Source organism: Budorcas taxicolor, chromosome 1 (genome assembly GCF_023091745.1).
Source record: "Budorcas taxicolor isolate Tak-1 chromosome 1, Takin1.1, whole genome shotgun sequence".
Taxonomy (NCBI): Eukaryota; Metazoa; Chordata; class Mammalia; order Artiodactyla; family Bovidae; genus Budorcas; species Budorcas taxicolor.
In genome coordinates this window covers 46,761,051-46,783,674 of record NC_068910.1, presented here as the reverse complement: position 1 = coordinate 46,783,674, position 22,624 = coordinate 46,761,051, and the positions used below count along the sequence as shown (strand labels likewise).

Genomic DNA, 22,624 nt, shown 5'->3' with positions numbered 1-22,624 from the left:
GAAAAGGAAAAAAAAGCCACCTTTTAGGAGAAGCAAAGGGGCAAAGGAGCATCCAGCTAAACATGTTACCAAATCTTTGAGAAATAAACAACAATACTAAGGAATGTGCGTCTGATCAAACATTGTTTTCATCCTTCTGAGACAAAGAATTTATAAAAAATTACCCATAAGGTTATTAGGTCAGTTAATCATATACCTGCATGTAACTCTGGTGTAATAAAGATCTTGGCTGGAGTGTGGTGTGACCGAGCGAGGTCCATGGAGTAAACACCCACGTGAAGCCCTTTCCCCTGGAACCTGAGAGTCAGGCAGCGAAAAGAAGACGTATTCTGCACATCACATCGGCCCCATTAGGAGGCCCCTGTGATCACATTATGTGCTTTGTCTTCAGAGACTTCCCGGTCTTTTTCACCCATAAGCAGAAAAAGTCGTCTCCATCTCATTACCAGGCTCCCGGGAGCCCGTTCCCTCTGATGTGTCTCCCTCCCTCACTTTGGAGCTCGACTTCCTTGAGATCTCTCATTGTCACCTTTATTATAATGGAGTCTTACAATCCCACAGCTCGTGACACCCAGGGGAGGAGTATTCTGATGAGGAGGGTGGGGGTGCCCGGAGGAGCCATCTGTGATGGAAGCTTCCACAGGGACGACTCGGCAGAAAGGCAGGAAGAAGGAAGGACTCGTGGGGGAGATGAGTGTCTCACCACCCGATTGCCCTCCCCTGGTCTCGGGCAAGAAAAAAGACAGCAAGGCCGTGGACAGGATCTGTGAAAGCGGCCCCTGCCTGGTTTTAGTGGCAGCAGCCAGTAATATTTGCTTCTCAGGTAGAAGCATCAGAGTTTGGAGTACACAGAGGCAGATGAGTAAACAGAGGTGATGCCTTTTCTTTGTGACATATGTGGGCAGAAGGAGCCCAAAAGGCCCCTGGGAGGAAAGAATGATAGCTGGTTTCCTTTTCTCTCACTGGACAGAGTCTCTGATTCAATGGCAGGACAGTTAACCAGGCCGATGGAACATGATGAGTGTCTTTCATTCCAAGAAGAGGCTGGCCCTCCGTGGCTGTTACTTAATTAAAAGAAGGTCAAAGATCACGGAGTATGCTTCACCCGCATTTAGGGGACAGAATGGGCATGGAATATCATAAAAAAGAACAGAAGTGCAAGAGCAATATTTTTAGAAGCAAATCTGAGGGATGCCAAACAGAAATACAGCAAAATCAAAAAAGGTCGAATTCTTCTAGTTTATCTACTTTGGCCAAGACAACAAAATTTAATCAAGTTCATGGGCAGATGTGAATTTTGTGACTTATTTAGCATTCTATGGATGAATATAGATCATGTCTATCTATATCTATCTATCCAGCTATCTATATGTATCAGGTTTCTATCCATCTATCTACCTATATTTATAACTATATCTCCACCTATCTATATATCCACCTGTCTGTCTTTGTATTTTCCTCCCTAAGAGTGAGCAACTATCAAGACAAAAACAAACTGAAAATGTACACTGCAATGTGCTGAGTTGCAGAAGGACCCCACAGATTTATGAAAATGTTTGTGGCACTCTCGATCTTTTTCATTACTTTTTGAGGCTGCAGTGAGAAACTCACCGCGCTCTTGAGAGATTGGGTCGAAGTCCACATGAAAAGGGCACACAAGTTCCTTTGCCATTTTGAACAGAACAAAAAGGAAAACATGAAGAGCTGTGAGAAAGGAAGAAAATGTACCCTCTGAGCTGAGATAAACTGTGGGCTCAGTAAGGAAAAAAGATACAGGAGGCTGTTGCAGATAGAAAGATGCTGCAGCAGGAAGCTCTTCTGCTAATAAGGGAGGTAAAGGCCAAGTTAAGAGGGAAGCCAAGAGACCCGTCGTCTCCCAAGAGGAAACAGGTTGGGTCAGTGAAACACAACACCTCACTCAGAGTAACCTGAGGGCAGTTTCAGTGTCAGGGTGATTCTGGGAGAGGTCGTGGTGCAGGAAAAGCACAGTGAAGGTAAAAGGTAAAAGTTGATGACTATCCGCTAGGCTAGGGACTTCCCTGGTGGTCCAGTGGCTAAGACTGCACTCCCGAGGCAGAGTCTGTGTTCAGTCCCTGGTCAGCGAACTAGATCCCACATGCTGTGACTAAACAACCTAACTAACGATCCCCTGCACTATAACTGAGACCTGGTGCAACCAGATAAATAATTTTTTTTCAAAAAAAGTATATCCAGTAGGATAAATTCTAGTGGGTTAAAGATGCAAACTAATGATTTCTCTCTTTTTTTTTTTAAGATTTATTTATTTACGGCTGCCCTGGGTCTTTGTTGCTGCAAGAGGGCTTTCTCTAGTTGCAGCAAGTGCAGGCTGGCTACTTTTTGTTGCAGTGGCTTCTCATTTTGGTGACTTCTTTGGTTCCAGAGCACAGGCTCTAGGTGCTTGGGCTCAGTAGTTGCAGCATCTGAGCACAGTAGTTGTGGCACATGGGTCTAGTTGCTCTGAGACTTGTGGGATCTTCCTGGTCAGGGATGGAACCCATGTCCTCAGCATTGACAGGTGGATTCTTAACCAACGGACCACCAGGAAAGCCCCAAGATTTTTTAAAAGAATTATCAGAAAACATGTAATTCTTCTTCTATATCTTGGAATGGAGGAAAGCATTTCTCACCATGACTCAAAATTCAGACAGGACAAAAGAGAAGATTGATGAATTTGTCTACATAAGAATTAAAACTTCTGAATGGTGCACCCCCCCAAAAAAAAAAGAGGAGAAGGAAGAGATGGAAAGAAGAAAACACAAAAACAGGGGAAAAAAGATGACTAGAAAAATATTCATATCACAAAGAGCTGATCTTCCTATTACAGAGTGATTTTTATAGAAATTGAGACTAATAGGCAAAAGATATGACCGTCAATTCACAGAAATATAAATAGCTCAAATGTATGAATGTATGTTCAACTTCACTCACAAGTGAAACACAAATCCAAACGACACTGAGATATCATTTATACATTTCCAAAATTCTGATGACGGACTGTTCAACTGGTTTCTCCCAGAAGCAGACCCTAAGACAAATATTTTAATGTAGGTAGTTCATTTGGGAGGTGAGGGCAGGAAACACCGGTAGGGAGGTGAGGAGGAAAGAGAAGGATGTTATGAATGGTGTGTCCTAAAGGCAAGCCCGGAGCTCAACTGGAGAACCATGGAGACAGTGCAGAACACTCTCCAGACTTGTCCCCTCTGAATGAGAAGTGAAGTGAAGTGACAGTTGCTCAGTCGTGTCCGACTCTTTGTGACCCCATGGGCTATTGGAATTCTCCAGGCCACAATACTGGAGTAGGTAGCCTTTCCCTTCTCCAGGGGATCTTCCCAGCCCAGGGATTGAACCCTGGTCTCCCACATTTCAGGCGGATTCTTTACCAGCTGAGCCACAAGGGAAGCCCAAGAATACTGGAGTGGGTAGCCTCTCCCTTCTCCAGCGGATCTACCCAACCCAGGAATTGAACCGGGGTCTAACCCAGGAATTGAACCAGGGTCTCCTGCATTGCAGGCGGATTCTTTACCAACTGAGCTATCAGGGAGGCCCTGAGAATGAGAAGCTGGGGTGTTTATTCATCAACTCCCTGTCACTGGCTGATGACTGGGAAAGGAACTCTTAGGAATTTCTGCCCTGTCCACCCCCCAGGCTTGCACACAGGTCAAGCCTCTTTCCTGAGGCCAGAAAAAAGCCCTGAGGCAGAGTTGCAGCTGCAGGTCTAGAGAAGACCTCCCAGAGGGCATGGGTGGGGCACGGCAGCATCTTTCCCAGACCATCCATCAGTGAAGCTGCCAGGTCACGGGCATTCTCATTGCTGCTGAGAACAGACTAGACACTGTTCCAACAGTGGGAGTGCCAGTTAGTTCTTGGAAACCTATCAATATTTCGGCTTCCTAGTTGGCACAGTGATAGAAGAATCCGCCTGCCGATGTAGGAAACGCGGGAGACGCGGGTTCAATCCCTGGGTTGGGAAGAGCCCCTGGAGAAGGAAACGGCAACCCACTCCAGTATTCCAGCCTGGAGAACCCCATGGACAGGGGCAGCCTGCCGGCTATAGTCCTTGGGGTCGCAAGAGTCAGACACGACTGAGCATGCGTGCATGCACTGCTCTCCTGCTGCATGTACCCTTTGACTCAGCAGCCCCACTTCCAGGAACTTACCCGACAGTTTAGCTTTGCAGCTGTCGTGAAAGACACATGTGTAAGATGATTTCTGCAGCACTATTTGTAATGACAGACTCTTGGACACAATCGAATGTCCATCACTGGGAAGGGGAGAGTTAAAATGCAGCTTTTTTTCCAAGCACAGTTGCTGTACAGTATTAGATAAGTTACAGGTGTACAATAGAGTGATTCACAATTTTTAAAGGTTATACTCCACTTATAGTAATTATAAAATACTGACTATACTCCCTCTGTTGTACAGTGCATTCTGTAGCTAATTTCATATGTAACAGGTGAACCTCTTAGTCCCCCAACTCTGTGTTGCCCCTCCCCTCTTCCCTCGCCCTTCTCGTGACCACTAGTTTCTTCTCTGTATCTGTGAACCTGATTCTTTTTTGTTATATTCACTAGTTTCTCGTCTCTTTTCAGATTCCACATATAAGTGATATCCTACAGTATGTGTCTTTCTGTAGCTTTAAAAACAATTGAGGCAGTTCTCTGAGTAGTGGATGTGGTGACATTTCCAAGATGGATTGTTAAGTGACAAAAGGAAAGTGCAAGAAGATGATTTATCTTTTGTGTAAAAAGGGAGATAGAAGACAAATAACACCAACTTGTATCTGTTTATATATGCGAAGAGAAACCGGCAGGATTCAGCAGAGATTAATGAGAGAGTTAAGGGACTTCATGGTGGTACCATGGTTAAGACTCTGTGCTTCTGCTGCAGGGGGCACAGGTTCGATCCCTGGTCAGGGAACTAAGATCCCACATACTGCCTGGTGTGGCCAAAAATAAATACATTTTTAAAAAGAGAGTTAAGGTGAGGGTTGTGGTGATGGTGACTGGTGGGCAGGGTGAAATATATTTCAAACCCGTGCATCTGTTATTCAAAAGTTAAATTTAGCAATGCTGATGAACACGGATACCTGAGGGGCATGGACTTATGTGGCACTTTTGCATAATTACGTGTTACAGAGTTCTGACTTGTCTGAATGTGGTGCATGGTGGATGCATTGCTTTGCCATGTGAAAGACAGCAGCGATACAATGACTAGGTGCAAACTGGGGAGACACACAACAGCCAAAGACGCACTCCAGTGGCGACACTGATCAGAGCAGGTGTTGAACTAAAAGGAATAAAAAATGACTGGCTGGCTAAAGCAGAGAAAGAATGTATTTTTTAAAAACCTTTTAATTTTGTACTTGGGTATAGCCAATTGACAATGTTCTGAGAGTTTCAGGTGGCCAGCAAAGGGTCTCAGCCATACATATACATGTATCCATTCTCCCCCAAACTCCCCTCCCATCCGGGATGCCACATAACATGGAGCAGAGTTCCCTGTGCTACACAGTAGGTCGTTGTCCATTAGCCACTCCCTAACTATCCCTTTCTCCCATCCTTTCCCCCAGCAACCATAAATTCATTCTCTAAGTCTGTTAGTCTCTTTCTGTTTTGTAAGTAAGTTACCCTGTTCCATCTCTAGAAAGAGAACGTATATGAAGGCTATTGGATAGTTCTCAATATCACAGAGAAGGCAGAAGCAATAGGTTCAAAATAAAAGCTGAAGCCCAAGGAGGCGGGGAACCATTACTTACAGACCCATCTGATGAGGACACCTGCCACCGCCCCCACTGGACCTGGTTTCCTCTGCTGTCCCTGGGGGGAGCCGGAAGTCAGGCCAGAAAGTTCAGCTGAGCCACAAAGACAGGACAGTGTTTAGATGTTATCGTAAGATATGGGGCAGGTCACCAGGCAGAAATGTCAAAGCAGATGACCCAGAACTGGGCCAGGTGAGAACATGAAAGGGATGAGAACTTGAGACTGGAGGCAGATCCTTGGAGAGGAGGCCAGAGGGGCCAGAGTTGCTCCATACCCTAGGGAGAGGCAGAGCAAAAACCCACGGAGATGTCCACAACAGGGCCACCTTTAATCATTGACAGGACCCGGAGAGCAAAAGCCAGGTGATGACGGTAACCAATCTGTTCAGAAATAGCACATTCCCCTTACGCTCCTCGGTGCGAGGAAGGAATCAAGACACCCTCCTCGCCACCCCAGCTGGGACAAGGAGGAGAATTTTTGCCTTTGACTGAAGATAGAAGAAATTGAGACCATGTTTTGCAACTTAGTGACAAGAAGACTTTGTTAAGATGACAAAGACTAGGAAGGTCATGGGTACTCATTTCATGTGGGATCCAGTGGTAACAGTGGAACCAGCCCCATGAAGGAGGCTTTAAGGGGGTGTCGGGGTGGGGTGGACAAAAAAAGTTTGCTTGTAAGATTCACCACTGGAGACCCAGTTAAGCTGAGTTGAGTAGAAAGTAGACTTTACTGCTGCAGTCACTAAAATATTTCGACCTGCTGCTTCATGTCATTTGCTCTAGTTTCAGATTCCCAAGCAGAGAATCTGACTGGCTGAGTGCTGGCATCATGCACATGATCGCGCTGCCGTGGCCCACATTGCCCACAACACACTACCTGATGAATGCCCCTGATTGAGGAAAAGGGTGCAGAAAGTGATGGACAAAAATGGACACATATGCACTATGATTGGAGGCTCGGCATTCACTTCTGATGGGTACTAGACCCTGCTGAGTGGGGGTGAGAAGAGAGGATTCCAAGAAGAGTAACATAGACCCTGCCCTCAATGAAGTGGAGCCCTGCTATTATAGCACCTACAGCCTAAAAGTATCTTTCATCTAAAGCTTAATCATTTAAAAAGCTCTTTTATGTCTATTACATTTGCCCTTGACAACAGCACCGTGAGCAAACTCCCCAGTGTTTACTATGGTGGCTGGCATGTAGTAGGGATTCGATAAACATTTGCTAAATGGATGGATGAGTAAAGGAATGGATGGGGAAGGAAGAATTAAATCCAAACTGTGGCAAAAGTACAGCCTTTGCAGTTGTCAGTCTGGTTCAGCACTGCCCAGTGGAACTGGTGATGGCTCTTGATCTGTGCTGTGCAATATGGTAGCTGCATATGGCTACTGAGTGCTTGTCATGTGCTAACGAGACTGAGGAATTAAACTTTAATTTCACTTTAATTCACTTAAATCTAAAGAGCCACCCACAGTGAATGGCTACTGCACTGGACAGTACAGAGTTCAAATTCCAGCTCTGTTTATCCAGCTTATAAACTGAGTACATGGAAGCTACCACTTGGATGACTGACTCTCACCACCACCGTTTTTACTGCCACTATTAAGAGGATGCCAGGACTCAGAGAGGTTGAAGGGTCTGTCCAGGTTGCCGCACTGGGGAACCACAGAGTGGGATTTGCGTCTCCTATTTTCATTCCCGCAGGGCCTTTCTTATTACCAAGGTAAGCAAGGGCCTGAATACCCCAGAAGGGCAGGAAGAATCATCTGTCCACTGAAAAATGAGTCCTCTGCATAGGTTTGTGATTAGTATTCACATTCACATAGCTTCCACAGTGGTTAATGAAACATAAATTTGTTTAAAACCATTACTGATATTATATAGCTTTTTATTATTATGTAGATTCTTAATCAATAGATACTAAAAGTACAGTTACTCTCATGTGAGGTATCTTAGAATTCTTTGACACTGAAAAGCCATCCTCATCCTCTTTGTTGAAAATGTCATTAGCACCTGCTTCTTAAAACATAAAGAAAAGAAAGACACGGGATACATACACACAAAAGAATCTAGTGTCTAGAGAAAACAGTGATGCAAGAGACCTCATAAATCAGTATATATTCCAGGTACATTTGCTAGGAAAAAACCACATGAATGGTGGTTTTGACAAAAAGGGGTTTATTTGAACTCGGTTAGTAGAAAAGATCAGTGTCTAATTCTGGGAAGGATTCTGTAACAATCCGCAACGATGAGTAATAAAGCTGTGTTTAGTTTTAAGAAACAAATCACACACATTCAGAACAGGTAACGCAAAGCTTTAAGGCAGATTCTGTGAAAGACTTCAGAGTTTTAGAAGAGTGGCCCTCAACTGTGTGAATATAACCCAAATGGTGCCTGTGAGGATCTACTGGGACGAGGAAATAAAATCACTGCATTGCCTGCATATACTATATTGACTTTTTATCCTAAAAAAGAAACCAAGCTTCATTGAGATTTAATATATGTATTGACAGCAGTACATGATCTAATTTAAATAAATAGACATCTAGAAAGCTTATGCCCCCAAATTATTTTCCTAATCAGATGGCATAATTTAAAATATTTAGACATTTTTATTTTAGAAGACAAGCTCAGGCTAACCTGCAGTATGATGTGAGAATTAAAAATAAGACAAATATGGAATCATCTTATCTATATTAGTTAGCTTTTCTCCTTAACAAACCACCCCCAAATGAGTTGGTTTACAACAACCATTTTTAAAAAATTTTAGAACCTGCACAATGTTCCTCATTCTAATGTAAGAATATGGGTTCTGAAAACTAAGTCGTATGAGCAAAGGTTGAAAGAATCGGGATCGTGATGCTACGCAAAGAGAACTTTCACAGGAAAGAGGAATATATGTGTGAGACACTTACAATCTTGATTTCTTATAGCTTAGATTCTAATACAGTTTATAGTGGAAGGAAAAATATTTTGAATGGACGATCTCTTGAAGCAACAGAAATTAAAGCATGTTTTTCTTTCTCTAATTGATTTTACAAATACAGAACTATATGATTTCAGAGCGGTCCATTTGTGTGGAATGACACAGTCGGCTAATAGAAAAATTACTGGAAAATCCCAGAGGAGATGGATTTATTTCATACTTATCAACTTTTCTCATTTTTATGAGAATTGGCTATTTCTTTCTCCTCTTTTTAAGAGAGAAACAATACAGTCTTTGTTTCTATTTCTCCCTCCCCCATTCAAATTCTATAAATGTAAATTTAAAATATGGGCAGATTTGAAAATGGATTATGAAGAAAATGCTTTAGCATAAACAAAAGGAAGATGGAGTAAAACGCATGTCTGTCACTGCATGGGAAATGGTGTGACAAATACCCAGTACTTTTGTCTAGAGAATGGTGGTGACTCAGAGTATCGTGGTCCACCTGAAAGAATGTGCAAAGTGAAATATATTTAAACAAAAACCCATGCAAGTGCTGTGTCCCTTCTGGATATACCTGGAACTGTGTCTGTTTCAATAATTTTATATCCTCTCCTAGAAATAAAATTTCTGCGAAGCTAAATCAAAATGCTATTTAAAAGATCTATGCCTTAAGAAGCTACTTTATTGTAAGATTTAAAATTAAAATTTAAGATCATCCAATAAAATAAATTTGAATAACCAACAACCTTGAAAATTTATATCAGTGATAACATTTATATATATATATTTTTGGCTTTTAAACAAACAACAAACTAAGCCTGCAATGAAAACAGAAATGTCATTTCTTTCGGTAGCATTATTGGGAGAAAACTCAGAAATGACTGTATCCTTACTCAAAGAGAATTTTTTTTTTTTTTTGGTCAAGTGGTTAAAAAAATCAATCTATATGTTCCCCCACTTTTCTAGGCTTAAAGTTATTTTTTGCTGAATGGTGCCAAAGGGAAAATGGACATTTGCTTCTGGCACTGTGACCTTCTCCAGGCCCTGTCCACACTGCCCTCTCTGATTCAGTGTATTTCTGGAACACACTTCTGATATAACCAGCAACCGTTCTCCATAAACACTCAACTTGACAGCAAATGAGAGTTTAAAAAAAAAAAAAGTCTCTCTTTCTCATCAATGAAGAGTGCCACACTACAAACACATTTCCTTTTTTTTTGGAAGATGATTTTAAAAAAAGAGATTAATTATCTTTAAAAGATGGGGTACAGCTCAACCCTGTTATTTTCCTTCTGGCTATACACATGAATACACTAATTTTTGTTTTAAAACCAATAGAGTTCTTAACTATTATGAACTATTGCTGATTTTTAAAAAGAAATCTATAGCTGGTCCATACATTTTCCAACTAAGACATAGCATCAAACCTCCATAAGTTTAAGAAAGCTATATATACCTGTATACATACACACTTATAAACATACACACTGATCCAACTGCACCCTTACCCACAGATAACTAAACCATTTGAGATTTGTTGGTAGGGGATGGGGGAAAGGGGCTGGGGAGCATTTTTTTTTTCACAATGGGCACGCATAATATTTACTGAACAAGACATTTTGCTCTGTATTTATTTTTTTAATCGGGGGGGAATCATTTTATTTAGACTTTCTATGGCATGGGTTACTCAGTTCACAGCAGAGGCACCTGCAGCAAATTAATTTCTTGTAGCACATTAATTATCTCATAGCTTCTATTTAGGCTGCAGCTGTTGCTGTTATGTTCATAATATTTTTTATCACCACTGTATACAACAGGTTATGGCAATAATAGAAATCTTTATTTTTTTTTTGCCACTCCCCCCCACCCCTGTTGTTTCCCTGTTTCTGTGTCAGAAGGGAAGGCTGGAAGAAATTTAGGCAAATTAAGCCCCACAGCACACTATAATTTTCTATTTCTGAACCGATTTGTGAGAGAATGGGTAACTGAAATTAGCAAAGGATCACCCCACACAAAGATGGCGCGTGCAGAATTTGTGAAAGCGAAAAAGAAGACGAAGGAGAAGCAACAGAGGGACGGAATACTGCAGTGCTGGGGTGGTGAGTGTTTGGATGGGGGCGGGGAAAATGCTGCAGTTTTCATGAAATAATAAGGTGGGGGAAAAAAAGGCATACAAAGAGTAGGTTTTTCATTGTTTGTAAAATATAAACACAGATGAATTCTGTCTTTGGTTTGTTCATGCTTTTCACTCTGCACAGCAGGGATGTTCTTAAGAAGTTGCCCTCTGCGAAATTTCACTAAATGGGAACCGTGGACCCTGCATGATGGGATTATAATCACACCAGCCACTCCTTTTACATAATTTTTTGTTTAAGATCCAGTAAGACTCCCTGTTTTTAATATATATAAAGCGAATAGACCTGGATATGTCGATAAACTGAGGGTTTGCGTCCCTGTAGCCTAAGTGCAAGCTAAAACAAAAAACCCGGTGGTATCACATCTACAAATCTCAATGGATTCAAAAACAATATGAAAATTTTTTTAGCTGACAAGAACATGTCTGCTGCCTGCAGTCCCTGCAATAGCTCACCATGTTGCCTACTAACCGAAAGATCAAAAATTATCGATTTCATGGCGCTGCGTGCTCTGGAAAGGAAAAGCTACTTTAAAATTTGCATTGTTTAAGAAATGAGTTAAAAGAAAAGAATTATTTTCTTTTTCCTGAACAGTTTGGAATGTGAAAATGGCATGTTATAATCTTATCCATGATTTACTATAATTCCATTATTTTTAGCAGCTGGAGTCCAGAAATGATTTTTTTCGATGAATTTAGGATTTTGCCGCAGTATACATCTGCAGTCCCAGAATCCTCCGGTAAGTTAATCCTTCTTTCGATGGGAAACGCCTTTAACCTTCTCGTGAATGAAATACCTGCAACCATTTTGAAATTTTTAATAGAGGAGGGTGTGTGTATATGTGTGTGTTTGGGGGGGGGGGGCAGTTTATGTCTCCAAAGCATGATTTTATAGCAATGCAGCGGTATTTGTCTTAGTTCTTAGAAACACTGAGAAACATACCTTTGTGCTCTTTGAATATCATGGATGATGTCTCCATTACTTCTCCTTACACTTTCTATCTATGGTAGCATTAGAAAGTACTTCCTTAGTATGGCAAAGACTGTTGTGTCAAACTAGCGAAGGCCTGCAGAACACATAACTCCAAGCATGAAAAGTGTGCCTGGCACATCTGAAGCGGCCATGAACATAACCACCACGGCCGCTGCCACGCCACCACCATGACCATCGCCTCCCACCACCTTCACTGCCCCTCCCTCGTTCCGCAGTGCACACCAGGCACAAGCTTTCCACAGTGACTTTCTGCCGAATTTGCCCAGTGGGTTCCTAGATGACTTCTGTGTGCGAGAATAGCCAACCATATAGTCTGACATGAGGTATTTACAACTACTTAGCCTGTTCAGCTGGAAAGAAATCAAAAGATAACACTGAACCTTGAGATGATGGATTGCAAATCAAAATCCCCAATCCATAAAGAGCCCACTTGATGAACTGCTAAATGAAAAGGCTGATTCTAATTTTTGTCCAGTCTTTGCAGGCTGTCTGAAAAGAAAAATTTTTGAGCCAGCCTTCTTAGAGAGTTGGCATTCATTGTTTATAAACGTATGGAGTATTATTTCGTCTTACCTTTCTGCGGGGAGAGGATTCTTCCCAAGGAGATTCAGATTGTCCAGAAGAGACCACACCCTCGTTTCACTGTTTTCTACTGTTTCTCTTTCTTTTCAAGGAGGGCTTATTAACAATCACAATTATACATTCATTTAGGGGTCCTCATCAAAAGGAGCCAAGCATCCATTTCTTTCTCTCTAAAGGAAGCTCATTGTTTTAGCGTTCAATAAATGTTTAATTAGTGGATCTGATAGAGTTAACCATCTTGAAAAGTAAACGGGCCTTCTTGACAATGTTGCCTTGATCATCGTTTCCGTCCGAAGTGCAAAAGCAATCTGGGCATTTATTTCTTCGCCTACAAGGTGATTCAAAGGCATATATTTTAGTGAAGGGACGCTGTACCTTCCTTCAGCTTCCATGGAGCCACTGCTGGGTGTGCCAACGGTCTGATATCATGACAAGCAATATTTTCTCTGCTAAATCAGCTGGAGACCCTTTTGGTTTCTAGGAACACAGCCTGAAATTTAGGACCATTTGTCCTCTGCAGTTTCACAAAATGGATTAATTTACGTCAAACTCAAGTGGCTGGCTTTGGAAGGAAAATGTGTAAGAAGATAACCAAGTATTTTTAATGAATGTATGACCCAAGTTCAGTTGTTAAACATCATTTTTACAAAATCATTTCACCAACTCCTCAGGTATTTTGATGCTTGTATTTCTTGTTGGTTTAATGATAATATTTGTCTTCATTTCAGATAAGCTATTCATCTCATATTTTTGGTGAGACAATTGGAACAATTTTTATTGGGGGGGATAAGCAAATAAAAATTCAGAGCAATTTGTTAAATTCAACTAATTTGTCTGAGTGCTAGTTACCCAGTAGTTCTTCAGTACACTTAAATGTGATGTGAAAATAGCTTGCTGCATTGTTGCAAAATTTTACATTTCCTTTACTAACATGTGTTTGCTTAAAGTATTACTAGGGATTTTAAATATTAATTATAAATTTAGATTAAGACATCTAAATTATAGAGAAATGCTTCAATTATTTTGTCATCTAAAAAGAGAAATACGAATATAGGAGAGTTTTTATCTTTTAGATGTCCTAATGGTGTAAATATTTCTTAATCAGTTTTAATGGTGTGCCTTGTTCAGCAAAACAAAAAGCAAAAACTGAACACAGAAAAAGGAAACCTCTGTTAAAAAATTAATATTTATTAGTCATCTGATTTTACATATATGACTTTAATCAACTGCATATATGAAGATTAAAATTGGGGATCAGTACCTGAAAAATGCTATCAATACTTTTAAGTTTATATTAGAAACACTGCTTTGATAAAGTATCTTTTTCTGCTCAATCAGTTCAAATTATGACCAGATGATTAATCACAACCATCCTCTACTCTTAATTCTACAGAACTACTGGCAAAGACACAAATGAGAAAGTCATCGTAGACAATGGGTCTCACTGTACATCATTTGAGTCCGTGGACTTTTTCCACTGCAGGGGCCCACTACAGCTATGGTGCTAGACAGCAGTTAACATTGTCACTGGGATGTAATAAAATATCATTAAGATAGGGGGAAAATTGAATTTTTAAAGAACATGTTGGCCCTGAAGCATTAGCTATACCTAAAACTGCACAAGCTACTCCACAACTGAATGAGAGGGTTTCCTGCCGTACCTATATATAAAGACCTATTGTTTGCATGCATTAATTACAAAGATAAAAGCCTCAAGATAACTTTCACTGTTGCTTTTTGTACTCTCTCCATTGTTTTGGAGGAAAAATAAGCATCTAACAATAGACTAGAGAAAGTGAATCGATCATAATTGTTTCAGCTTTGACAAACACCAAACCTGCTGATTACAATGGAGACATTTCCAAGGGAAAACAAGACCCAACTTCAGCCTATTCAAACGAATTAAAAAATTTTTTGAAGAATAGAAAATGAGTTTAAAAAAATTAGAAGCTGCCTAATGGATAGCTCTTTCCATGAACAACGAACTTGGATTTCTCAAAGAAGTAATACCCTAGAAATGAACTTAGAATGAAAGAAAAATCCACCACCACCCCCAATATACTGATACTTAGTAGCAAAGTGGAACCAGTTAAAAATGGAAACTGTAAGAATTAACCTAATTGGCAGGGCCGTGGAGCTAGTCCATGTCTATCAGTCATTTGTTCAGTTAGGGACTCCTAAGGACTTGTTGAATTGCGGGCTAGGCGCCTATCCTAACGAGAGTTCGCAGCCTTCACGAGCGGGGAAAGCCGGCGGCTCGGCCGGGTGCTTCATTCCCAGATTCAAGATGAACAGCCGGTAGGGATGCGAGATCCACGATCCGGACCGTGGGGGGCTCTGAGGTGATGTGCGGCTCGGCTGCGAGCCAAGTCCTGCAGAGAGCTTGGGGCCCAGACTGCAACGGCAGCGGAAGCACGAACGCGCCGGGGTCCCCTGACCGGGAGCAGGGCGGCGGCGGCGTCCGGCGGAGTCCAGAGCGGGTGGGCCCAGACCTCAGCTCCGGCATTGCCGCCGCCGCCTCGGCCCTGAACTTTCACCCTCCAGGGACGTGTGCCGCCTGCCCCGCAGGGCCGGGGTCCCGATGCCGCCTCCCGCGGGTAGCTGGCAGCGCGCAGCCAGCCCCGCATCTGTTCTCATGGCCCGGGGCACGCGCGAGGCCGGGGCGTCGGGCTCGGGACAGTGGAGAATACCGGTGTCGCCCTCCCTCCAGCCCACCCCGGCTCGCGGAGACCCGCGCCTCCCTGACTCGGACTACCGCGCCCTGGCGGGCCGCCCTCCAGTCCCGCGCGGCGGGGCAGCGCCGGCCTCAACCTGGGAGAGCGCCCGCAGAGCGCGCGGGCGCCCCGCCCCTGCCCCGGGCTGGCGGACGGCGGCTGCGGCGGCGGCGGCGGCGGCGGCGGGCGGCTCCGCGGCGCGGGGACTACTTTCCACCGCCCGCCCGCGCCCCGCCCCTTGTCCCCGCGCGGCGGAACGCTCCGCGCTGCGCCGCTGGCGGCAGGATACAGTGAATCCTGCGCGACTTATAAGAGCTCCTTGTGCGGCGCCATTTTAAGCCTCTCGGTCTGTGGCAGCCGCGCTAGCCCGGCCCCGGGAGCGAAGAGAGAGGGGAGGCGGAGACGGAGCAAGGTCCGAGGAGCAGCTCCGGTCCCCGTCGAGCCGCCAACGCAGGCCGAGGACGGTCGGACTCCCGCTGCGGGAGGAGCCTGTTCCCCTGAGGTGCTTGGGCGCTCCTTTCCTTACCCGTCTGGGGCTGCTCCCGTTCCCGCTTCGGAGCCAAACTTCGTCGCGGGCGCGCGGTCCCGTCGGCGGCTGGGAGCCGGACCCGGCGCAGCCCGAGGCCCCGGGGTGGGGAGCGGGGAGGGGCGTGTGGGCTGGGGGCGCCGGGGAGGCGGCAGAGGCGGACCGCGCCCGGGGGGCTGAGGGCGGCGGCCGGGCCCGGTTCCGGTCGCGCGGCTCCTTCGGGAGCCCCGGGGGTGCCGCTTTCGGGGAGGGGGCGCCGCGAGGGCGCGTCCGGGAGGTCGGGTGGCCAGCGGGGTGGGCGGGTGGGTGGAGGGGGCTGTGGTTTCCGTCCCGGGCTCAGGCCGCGGCTGAGTTTGGGGGAGGGACCCTGCGCCTCGGGATGCGCTGGGGCCGGGGTGGGGGGCGGGGTGGGGACGGGGGACTCCGCCTTCCCGGCCTCCGCGGGGAGTTGGGGTGCGGGCGCTGGGCCTGGGACGCCACGTGAGGTCCTATCTCCAGGTTCCTTCTTTCGTGCTTAAGGACGAATTTTTTCGAGGGTTGATAAGAGGTTAGTGATTTTTAATGGCCTGCCGGTGTGAGTGCGCTCGTTTAAATCGGAGCAACTTTAAACCTTAGAGGATCCAAACTGTTAGTGCAGACGGTGCGATGCGCCAGGAGGATTTGCACAGATAAAAATCCATATCTTGCACCTACATTTTTTTGTACGGTGCAGGTGAGTGAAAGCGGGCGTGCTAGGGAGGTCCTGGGAAAAATAAGGGCGAGGGCGGCTGGCTTACTGTCTCTTAGCAAGTGACCCACAGGACTCAGATTGCGACTGCTTCGAGAATTGTGTTCCTGGAGATTCTTTATTCAAATAGTTTCACGGCAACTAAACTTGATTTTGAGAGCATTTTCCAGCGGGGTGAATTTTCCCCTCGCTACGAATTGGCCCGCAGGAAATTCAAGCTTTGCAACTTCGTTCCGTGTTTTGTCTGGAGAGAGGACTTGGAACTGAGACTTTCAAAGTTCGCCTTTCACAGCCTTCTTCTGAGTCTGCTAAACTTGAAAGCTTTGCCAGTCGGGTGTAGTTGTTTGCTTCGTTTTCTTTTCGGTGTTGGAGGGAGCATTGTCTCCTACTTTGTATCTTCCAGACATCTGTGGTCTCCCCCCACCCCCACTCCGGGTTTGTGAGTGGTGAATGAAGGGAGACTGGTCTGCTGGTATGCAGAGGTCGGCAAAAGGAAATCGAGGAGTGGTTTTAGTGAAACGAGAGCTTTGTGTCGTGAATAGTGGTGGCTTAGACTAGACAGCAGCTTGAAGAGACGGCTCGCCTTTGATAAAGTCTGGGCTGCTGTTTTTCAGATGGCTAAGTTATAAGTATTTTGTCTGGAACTTGGGAAGCCGTTTCATTCTCTCTTGGTGTACATTCAGTACCTTCGGCTATCTTCCTGTTAACGTGTTTCCTTAAGAGATACTGGACATAGCTTGACTCTTTTGTTTGTTAATGTTTCTGTTTAATATCTGCTTAGATTAGTGACAAACTTTTGTTTGGGAGGCATTTTTTTCGGTCTGAACTAAGGCGGCTGCTACATTTATTTTATTTTTACATTCAAACGCACAAATCTCTGAGTTTAAAAAAAGGTGCCATTAATGTTTGCGAATATCTTTTCACGAAATTTGATTAATTTGCGTCCAGTATTCATTACTTTGACCTAGTCTTTGTTCTGAAGGCCATGCACAAGGCCCTAAAGTGATTGCAACAGTAACTTGAAAAACTTCCAGGAGACTATTCTATAGGATTAAAGGAATGCTGAGGCTATTCAAGTCTGAAGTCCTTGAGGGGGAAATTAAAAAACTGTGCCACAAAGTTTAGTATAGCATAGAGTCCTTGAGGAGTTCTAGGCTTGAGATTTTCCCAGAAGCTAGAGCAGTCATTTAAAATTGCTTTCAAGAAAAACCAAATTTTAAAAGGTGACTTAAAAAAAGTAAAACATTTAGTAGTGTTCAAGTGTCAGTGTCCGGCATTTTTCTTTCGAAACATATCCTTTACCAAGATAATTATGTAGATAATTATGTAGATTCCAATATTAAAACTGAAATCAGATTGAGCTTCTTACTGTTGCTAATGATAAATGGAATAAAATTATCCATATAAATGAAGTTGTATATTTTTCTTTTCATATACACTTCCCTCCTCCACTCCCCAAATAGGAAGAGAAAAGTTGAAGTAGGCTAATTTCTCTAAGAGTGTTTTGAGATTTGGTTCTTGGGAAAGCTATATGCAGACAGCCTGTTTCATTGTTGGAAGGAGTGGAAGGAAGAGCATAAGTATGGTTGAAACTAGGGACATGGAGAATTCAAAAATTTGAATCTCACTCTTTTATACTTGTAAGTAGCAGTGAAATTAAAATCCCAGAGATAGGTTGTTTGTAGTATCTTCAGCCAAATGAAACTTTTGTGTTATTGAAATGAAACAATACAGCATCCAGTTATAATGAGATTTTGTTTCTCTTTTATGGTTTACTAGTTGCTGGTAATAACTGCAGAGGAGTAGGTGGTAAATTTTAAGTATGTACTTTGAGCTTGGTTGGAAGCATGCTTGATTGCCAGCCCAGGGCAGAAAGGATGAATACTTTTAGAGCAGGACAAACTTGTAATAAAAAGTATAACAGCTCTTTCGTGCTGCATGTTGACTTGTGACTTTGGTTGTGAAAACACTAGTTGTATTGACTTAGTTGTATTTTGTATTCTTGTAGCTCTCTTTTTGTTGGGAATACGGTATCTTTTGTTGAAACAGTTTGAGTAAAAGCATTTTTATATCTTAACCAGTAGCTACTTCTGGTTACTCCAGAGCTTGTATCTTTTGCCTCTTGGACCCTCACTGAGAGAAAACTGAGTTGCAAAATCAGTCTTCATTCTTTTAACAGATTATTGTTTATGTAATACTGTTCTAATTGTGTCTTGATAGATAACTAGGCTAATGGGCTAAAATAAAGATATACTTTGTAAGTTGCAGGAAAGGAAAATATGTGATTTGTATTGCTTGAAAATGAGTAGGAGTTACCTTGTGTAGTTCTTGATCACTTAAACTCTGGAGAAAGTTCTTTATTTCCTCTGTTTACTTAAGAATGCTGCTTTTGTGTTGTATGCAAGTCTGAGCTTGACCAGGTTTTGAAATCTAGATACTTCTGTTGAGGCTTGAACCCTGTATCCCTGAAGCATGTATTTAAATCTGCTCCCTAGGGAAAAAGAAGCTCTTATAAAAGAATTGTCATGTTAGGAACCCTTTTTAGAGATTAACTATCTTGCTATTGTGAGCATCTTTTCTTTTAAAAGATACTATTTTCCAGCCTCAAAGTCTCCTCAAACCTGATGCAGCTGAGTGACAGTAGCGTCAGGGCATGTTTTCATTGCATGCTTTGGTCACATTGAGTGCCCTCCAGTGGATATAATCTAATGCTGGTGATTTTTTTCCCCCCATAAAATTTGTGTGAAATATATTTATGATAGTTTTGATGAGAAAGCGTCAAGAAAACTTTTGAATTCTAGAATAGGGTGTTCATATTATTGCTAGTTAAAAGATTGGCTTTAGAACATGTCATCTCAGCCATTATTTGCAGGAGAAAGGTCAAAGTTAAATCAGGAGTTAAATTCTGTCACTTTTTGTAGGAAGTTCTGCTTAAATATAATTATAAACCAAAATCTTAGTCTAAACATCGTAGTATCTGGGCTTCCCTGATGGCCCAGATGGTAAAGAACCCACCTGCGATGCAGGAGACCCAGGTTCAGTCCTTGGGTTGGAAAGATACCCTGTAGAAGAGAATGGCTATCCACTCCAGTGCTCTCGCCTGGAGAATCCCATGGACAGAGGAGCCTAGCGCGCTACAACCCATAGGGTCAAAAAGAGTCAGACACGACTGAGCGACCACACTTAAACCTAGATCCTAAAATTGAGCCATATTAATGAATTCTAGAAATGAAGATTCTCAGATAAAGTTAACAAAAATGTGAATTATCAATTTGTCTAAAATTTCTTATACAATAAAACTGAAGTAAGTCTTCAACTTGGTTATATTTTCAAGGAATATTATGTCTGTGTTAAGAACTGGTTGTCAACAAAGCTGGTTGAGTCAACTTATGTGAACTCCAGAGTATAATGCCTAGTGACTACAGGCATTTGTGTAGAGTATACATTTGTATAGTGCTTTGATGCACTATTCCCATATTTTGACCTTTAAATTCTTCAATAAAAACTCTTTCTCCGCACTTCTATGTTACAGTTCTTGCTCTTTCTATAGTAGCATTATTTTATGCAAATGCTTATTTCAAATCAGATTCTAATTAATAACTGGAATAAAACCCATTTAAAAATAGCTTTTAGAAGTCAAATGGTCATTTTTATGGAAAATGCTCAGCTTAGAACAAATGTTTTTACCTTTGTATGTTTTCTATAAATAGGTGGTTGAAATGAAGTTTAAAAGTTAATTGATTGAGTAGGGAGGGAAAATGACTGTATCACTTAGTGCTCCATTTTGCTCTGAAATTTAGTATAATTTTGTGGAAACATTGATAATGATTTTCGACTATTTAAGAAATGTATTATTGCTTCCCTGGTGGCTCAGAGGTTAAAGCGTCTGCCTCTAATGCTGGAAACCCGGGTTCAATCCCTGGGTCGGGAAGATCCCCTGGAGAAGGAAATGGCAACCCACTCCAGTATTCTTGCCTGGAGAATCCCATGGACAGAGGAGCTTGGTAGGCTACAGTCCACGGGGTCACAAAGAGTCAGACACGACTGAGTGACTTCACTTCACTTTTTAAAAACATAAGGCAAGAATGCCTCAGTTGTTTTATATCTCAGAATGGGTTGTTATCCTTCATAAAGGATCATGTATGGAATAAGTAATGTCCAAGTCCATAACTATTATTTTCATAATTTACTGCCTCAAGGTCAAATAGCTTGTGTTCCAGTTTCAAAGATTTTTATGAGAAGAGAGTAGATTTGAAAGTTCTCTTGAAAACTGTGTACATCTTTTTTTAAAAAAAAATTCTGCCTATTAGGGACCTAACTTATCTCTTGAAATTGGCCACTTGTCTTCATGCAACAATTTGGCAAACAATATAGGTGACTAAGATCTCTGTCAGAAACCACATAGGATTGATCTTGCACCCCAGCGGGAGTAGCTACTCAGTATCTCCAAGCAGGTATGGGCTCACGGGGCCCCTGTGAACTGCAACGAATTGAGAGAACATATGTCCCATATAAGCCACTCTCCAGCTGCAGCCACTGTGGGAAGCCGTTCAGGCTTCCACAGCATCCGAATTTCTCCTGTCTTCTAAGAGAAGCAGGGAACCTGGATTAATGTGCGTCTCATGATTTGCACCAGTGGGGCTTGGTGGCTCGGCGGTGAAGAGTCTGCCTGCGGTGCAGGAGCTGCACAAGCTGTGGGTTTGATCCCTGAGTTGGGAAGGTCCCCTGGAGGAAAAAATGGCGACCCACTCCATTATTCTTGCCTGGAGAATCCCATGGACAGAGGAGCCGGGTTGGCTAAAGTCCATAGGGTCACAAAGAGTCGGACACTACTGAAGCAACGTAGCACACACATGATTTGCACATGTTGGTAGGTGAAATGCATGTTTTAAGACATTTTAACACAAATTAAATACACCTATTGGCAGGATCTGCCAGTTTGTGGCATCTGCAGTAAACCATTTGGAGTACAGTGTTTTGGTTTGTTTTTTTTTTTTTTTTTAATGATGATGATTCTATTAAGTGACTGAAGGTAGTACAATTCTGTATCTATGTCTCTATATATACATATCGACACAACTGAGTGAGTAACATTTTTACTTTCATAACTTAGTAAATAAGATTTGATAAACCATTAGGTTCATATTTGGTATTTTAGGAATGCCTTGTATCAATTGACTATATAAACAGATTAGGAACTTAAAGCAGGTTCATATCATTAACTCTGGGAAACCTGCTCTTAAAAAGCTTAAGAATTAAGATGGATTGGATCAAGGAAAAAGAGGAGAAAGAACAGACTTGTTCATCACTTGATCATCTTAAGTATAATTTTTAAAGTGTTTTCTTAAAAGAGGTCTTAAAACTTAACATTGAAGGTGCTTAAAATGCTGGACAAATTCTGGCTGTGCATACACAATCATATCAGCCTGAAGTTTTATTGATGTCTTTAAATCACATCCTGGTTTTCAGCTAAAGTCTGCATTTCTGTGATAATCTATTTATCAGACTAGATTTAAAACTGAAAAGTAAAGTTTAGATAATGAAAAATTAACTGAATGTTAGTTTTGTTTTTTTTTTTAAAGTAATGGCTTACTCCTATTTGGTCAGAATATATTTTAAAATTTTTTATGAGTATAGTTGCTGTACAATGTTGTGTTAGTTTCTGTTGTACCGTGGAGTCAGTAAGCCATACGTTCACGTATATCCCCTCTGGTTTTGGATTTCCTTCCCATTGAGGCCACCACAGAGCATTAGGAGCTCCCTGTGCTGTGTAGTCTGTTCTCATTGGTTACCCTTCTATGCATAGTAGTAGGATCTATTTTATACATAGTAGGAGAAGGCAGTGGCACCCCACTCCAGTACTCTTGCTTGGAGAATCCCATGGATGGAGGAGCCTGGTGGGCTGCCGTCTATGGGGTTGCACAGAGTCGGACACGACTGAAGCGACTTAGCAGCAGCAGCAGTGCAGTCCCAATCTCCCAATCCATTCCATCCCCTGGTCAGAATAAATTTAGGCAGGCAGGCAAATAGATGTTGGTAAAGTCTTTTGCTGCTAGGGCAAGTTTCTTCATTTCCAGAGTTTGAAAAGTTGTATATTTAGTCTTTAGATTACATGTTTAAGTGGTCTACTATATCTGTACTGAAAATACAAACCATAAGCCAACATTGGTTTTAAAAAGTATCATCTGAAAATAGTGCTGCTGACTGCAATTGTGTTTATATAATATGGTATAGAATG

At 42.6% G+C, this 22,624-nt stretch overlaps 1 protein-coding gene across 3 annotated transcripts in view; it reads left to right on the top strand.

Moving 5' to 3' along the window:
- Positions 1–15,467: 15,467 nt before the first annotated feature.
- The window catches only part of CTNNB1 (catenin beta 1), a 46,992-nt gene continuing 39,835 nt past the window's right edge, over positions 15,468–22,624 (top strand). For all 3 annotated transcript variants that reach the window (XM_052650814.1, XM_052650663.1, XM_052650738.1), the window contains exon 1: positions 15,468–15,635. The gene's annotated coding sequence lies outside the window, so the exon portion shown is untranslated. The remainder of the gene's footprint in view (positions 15,636–22,624) is intronic.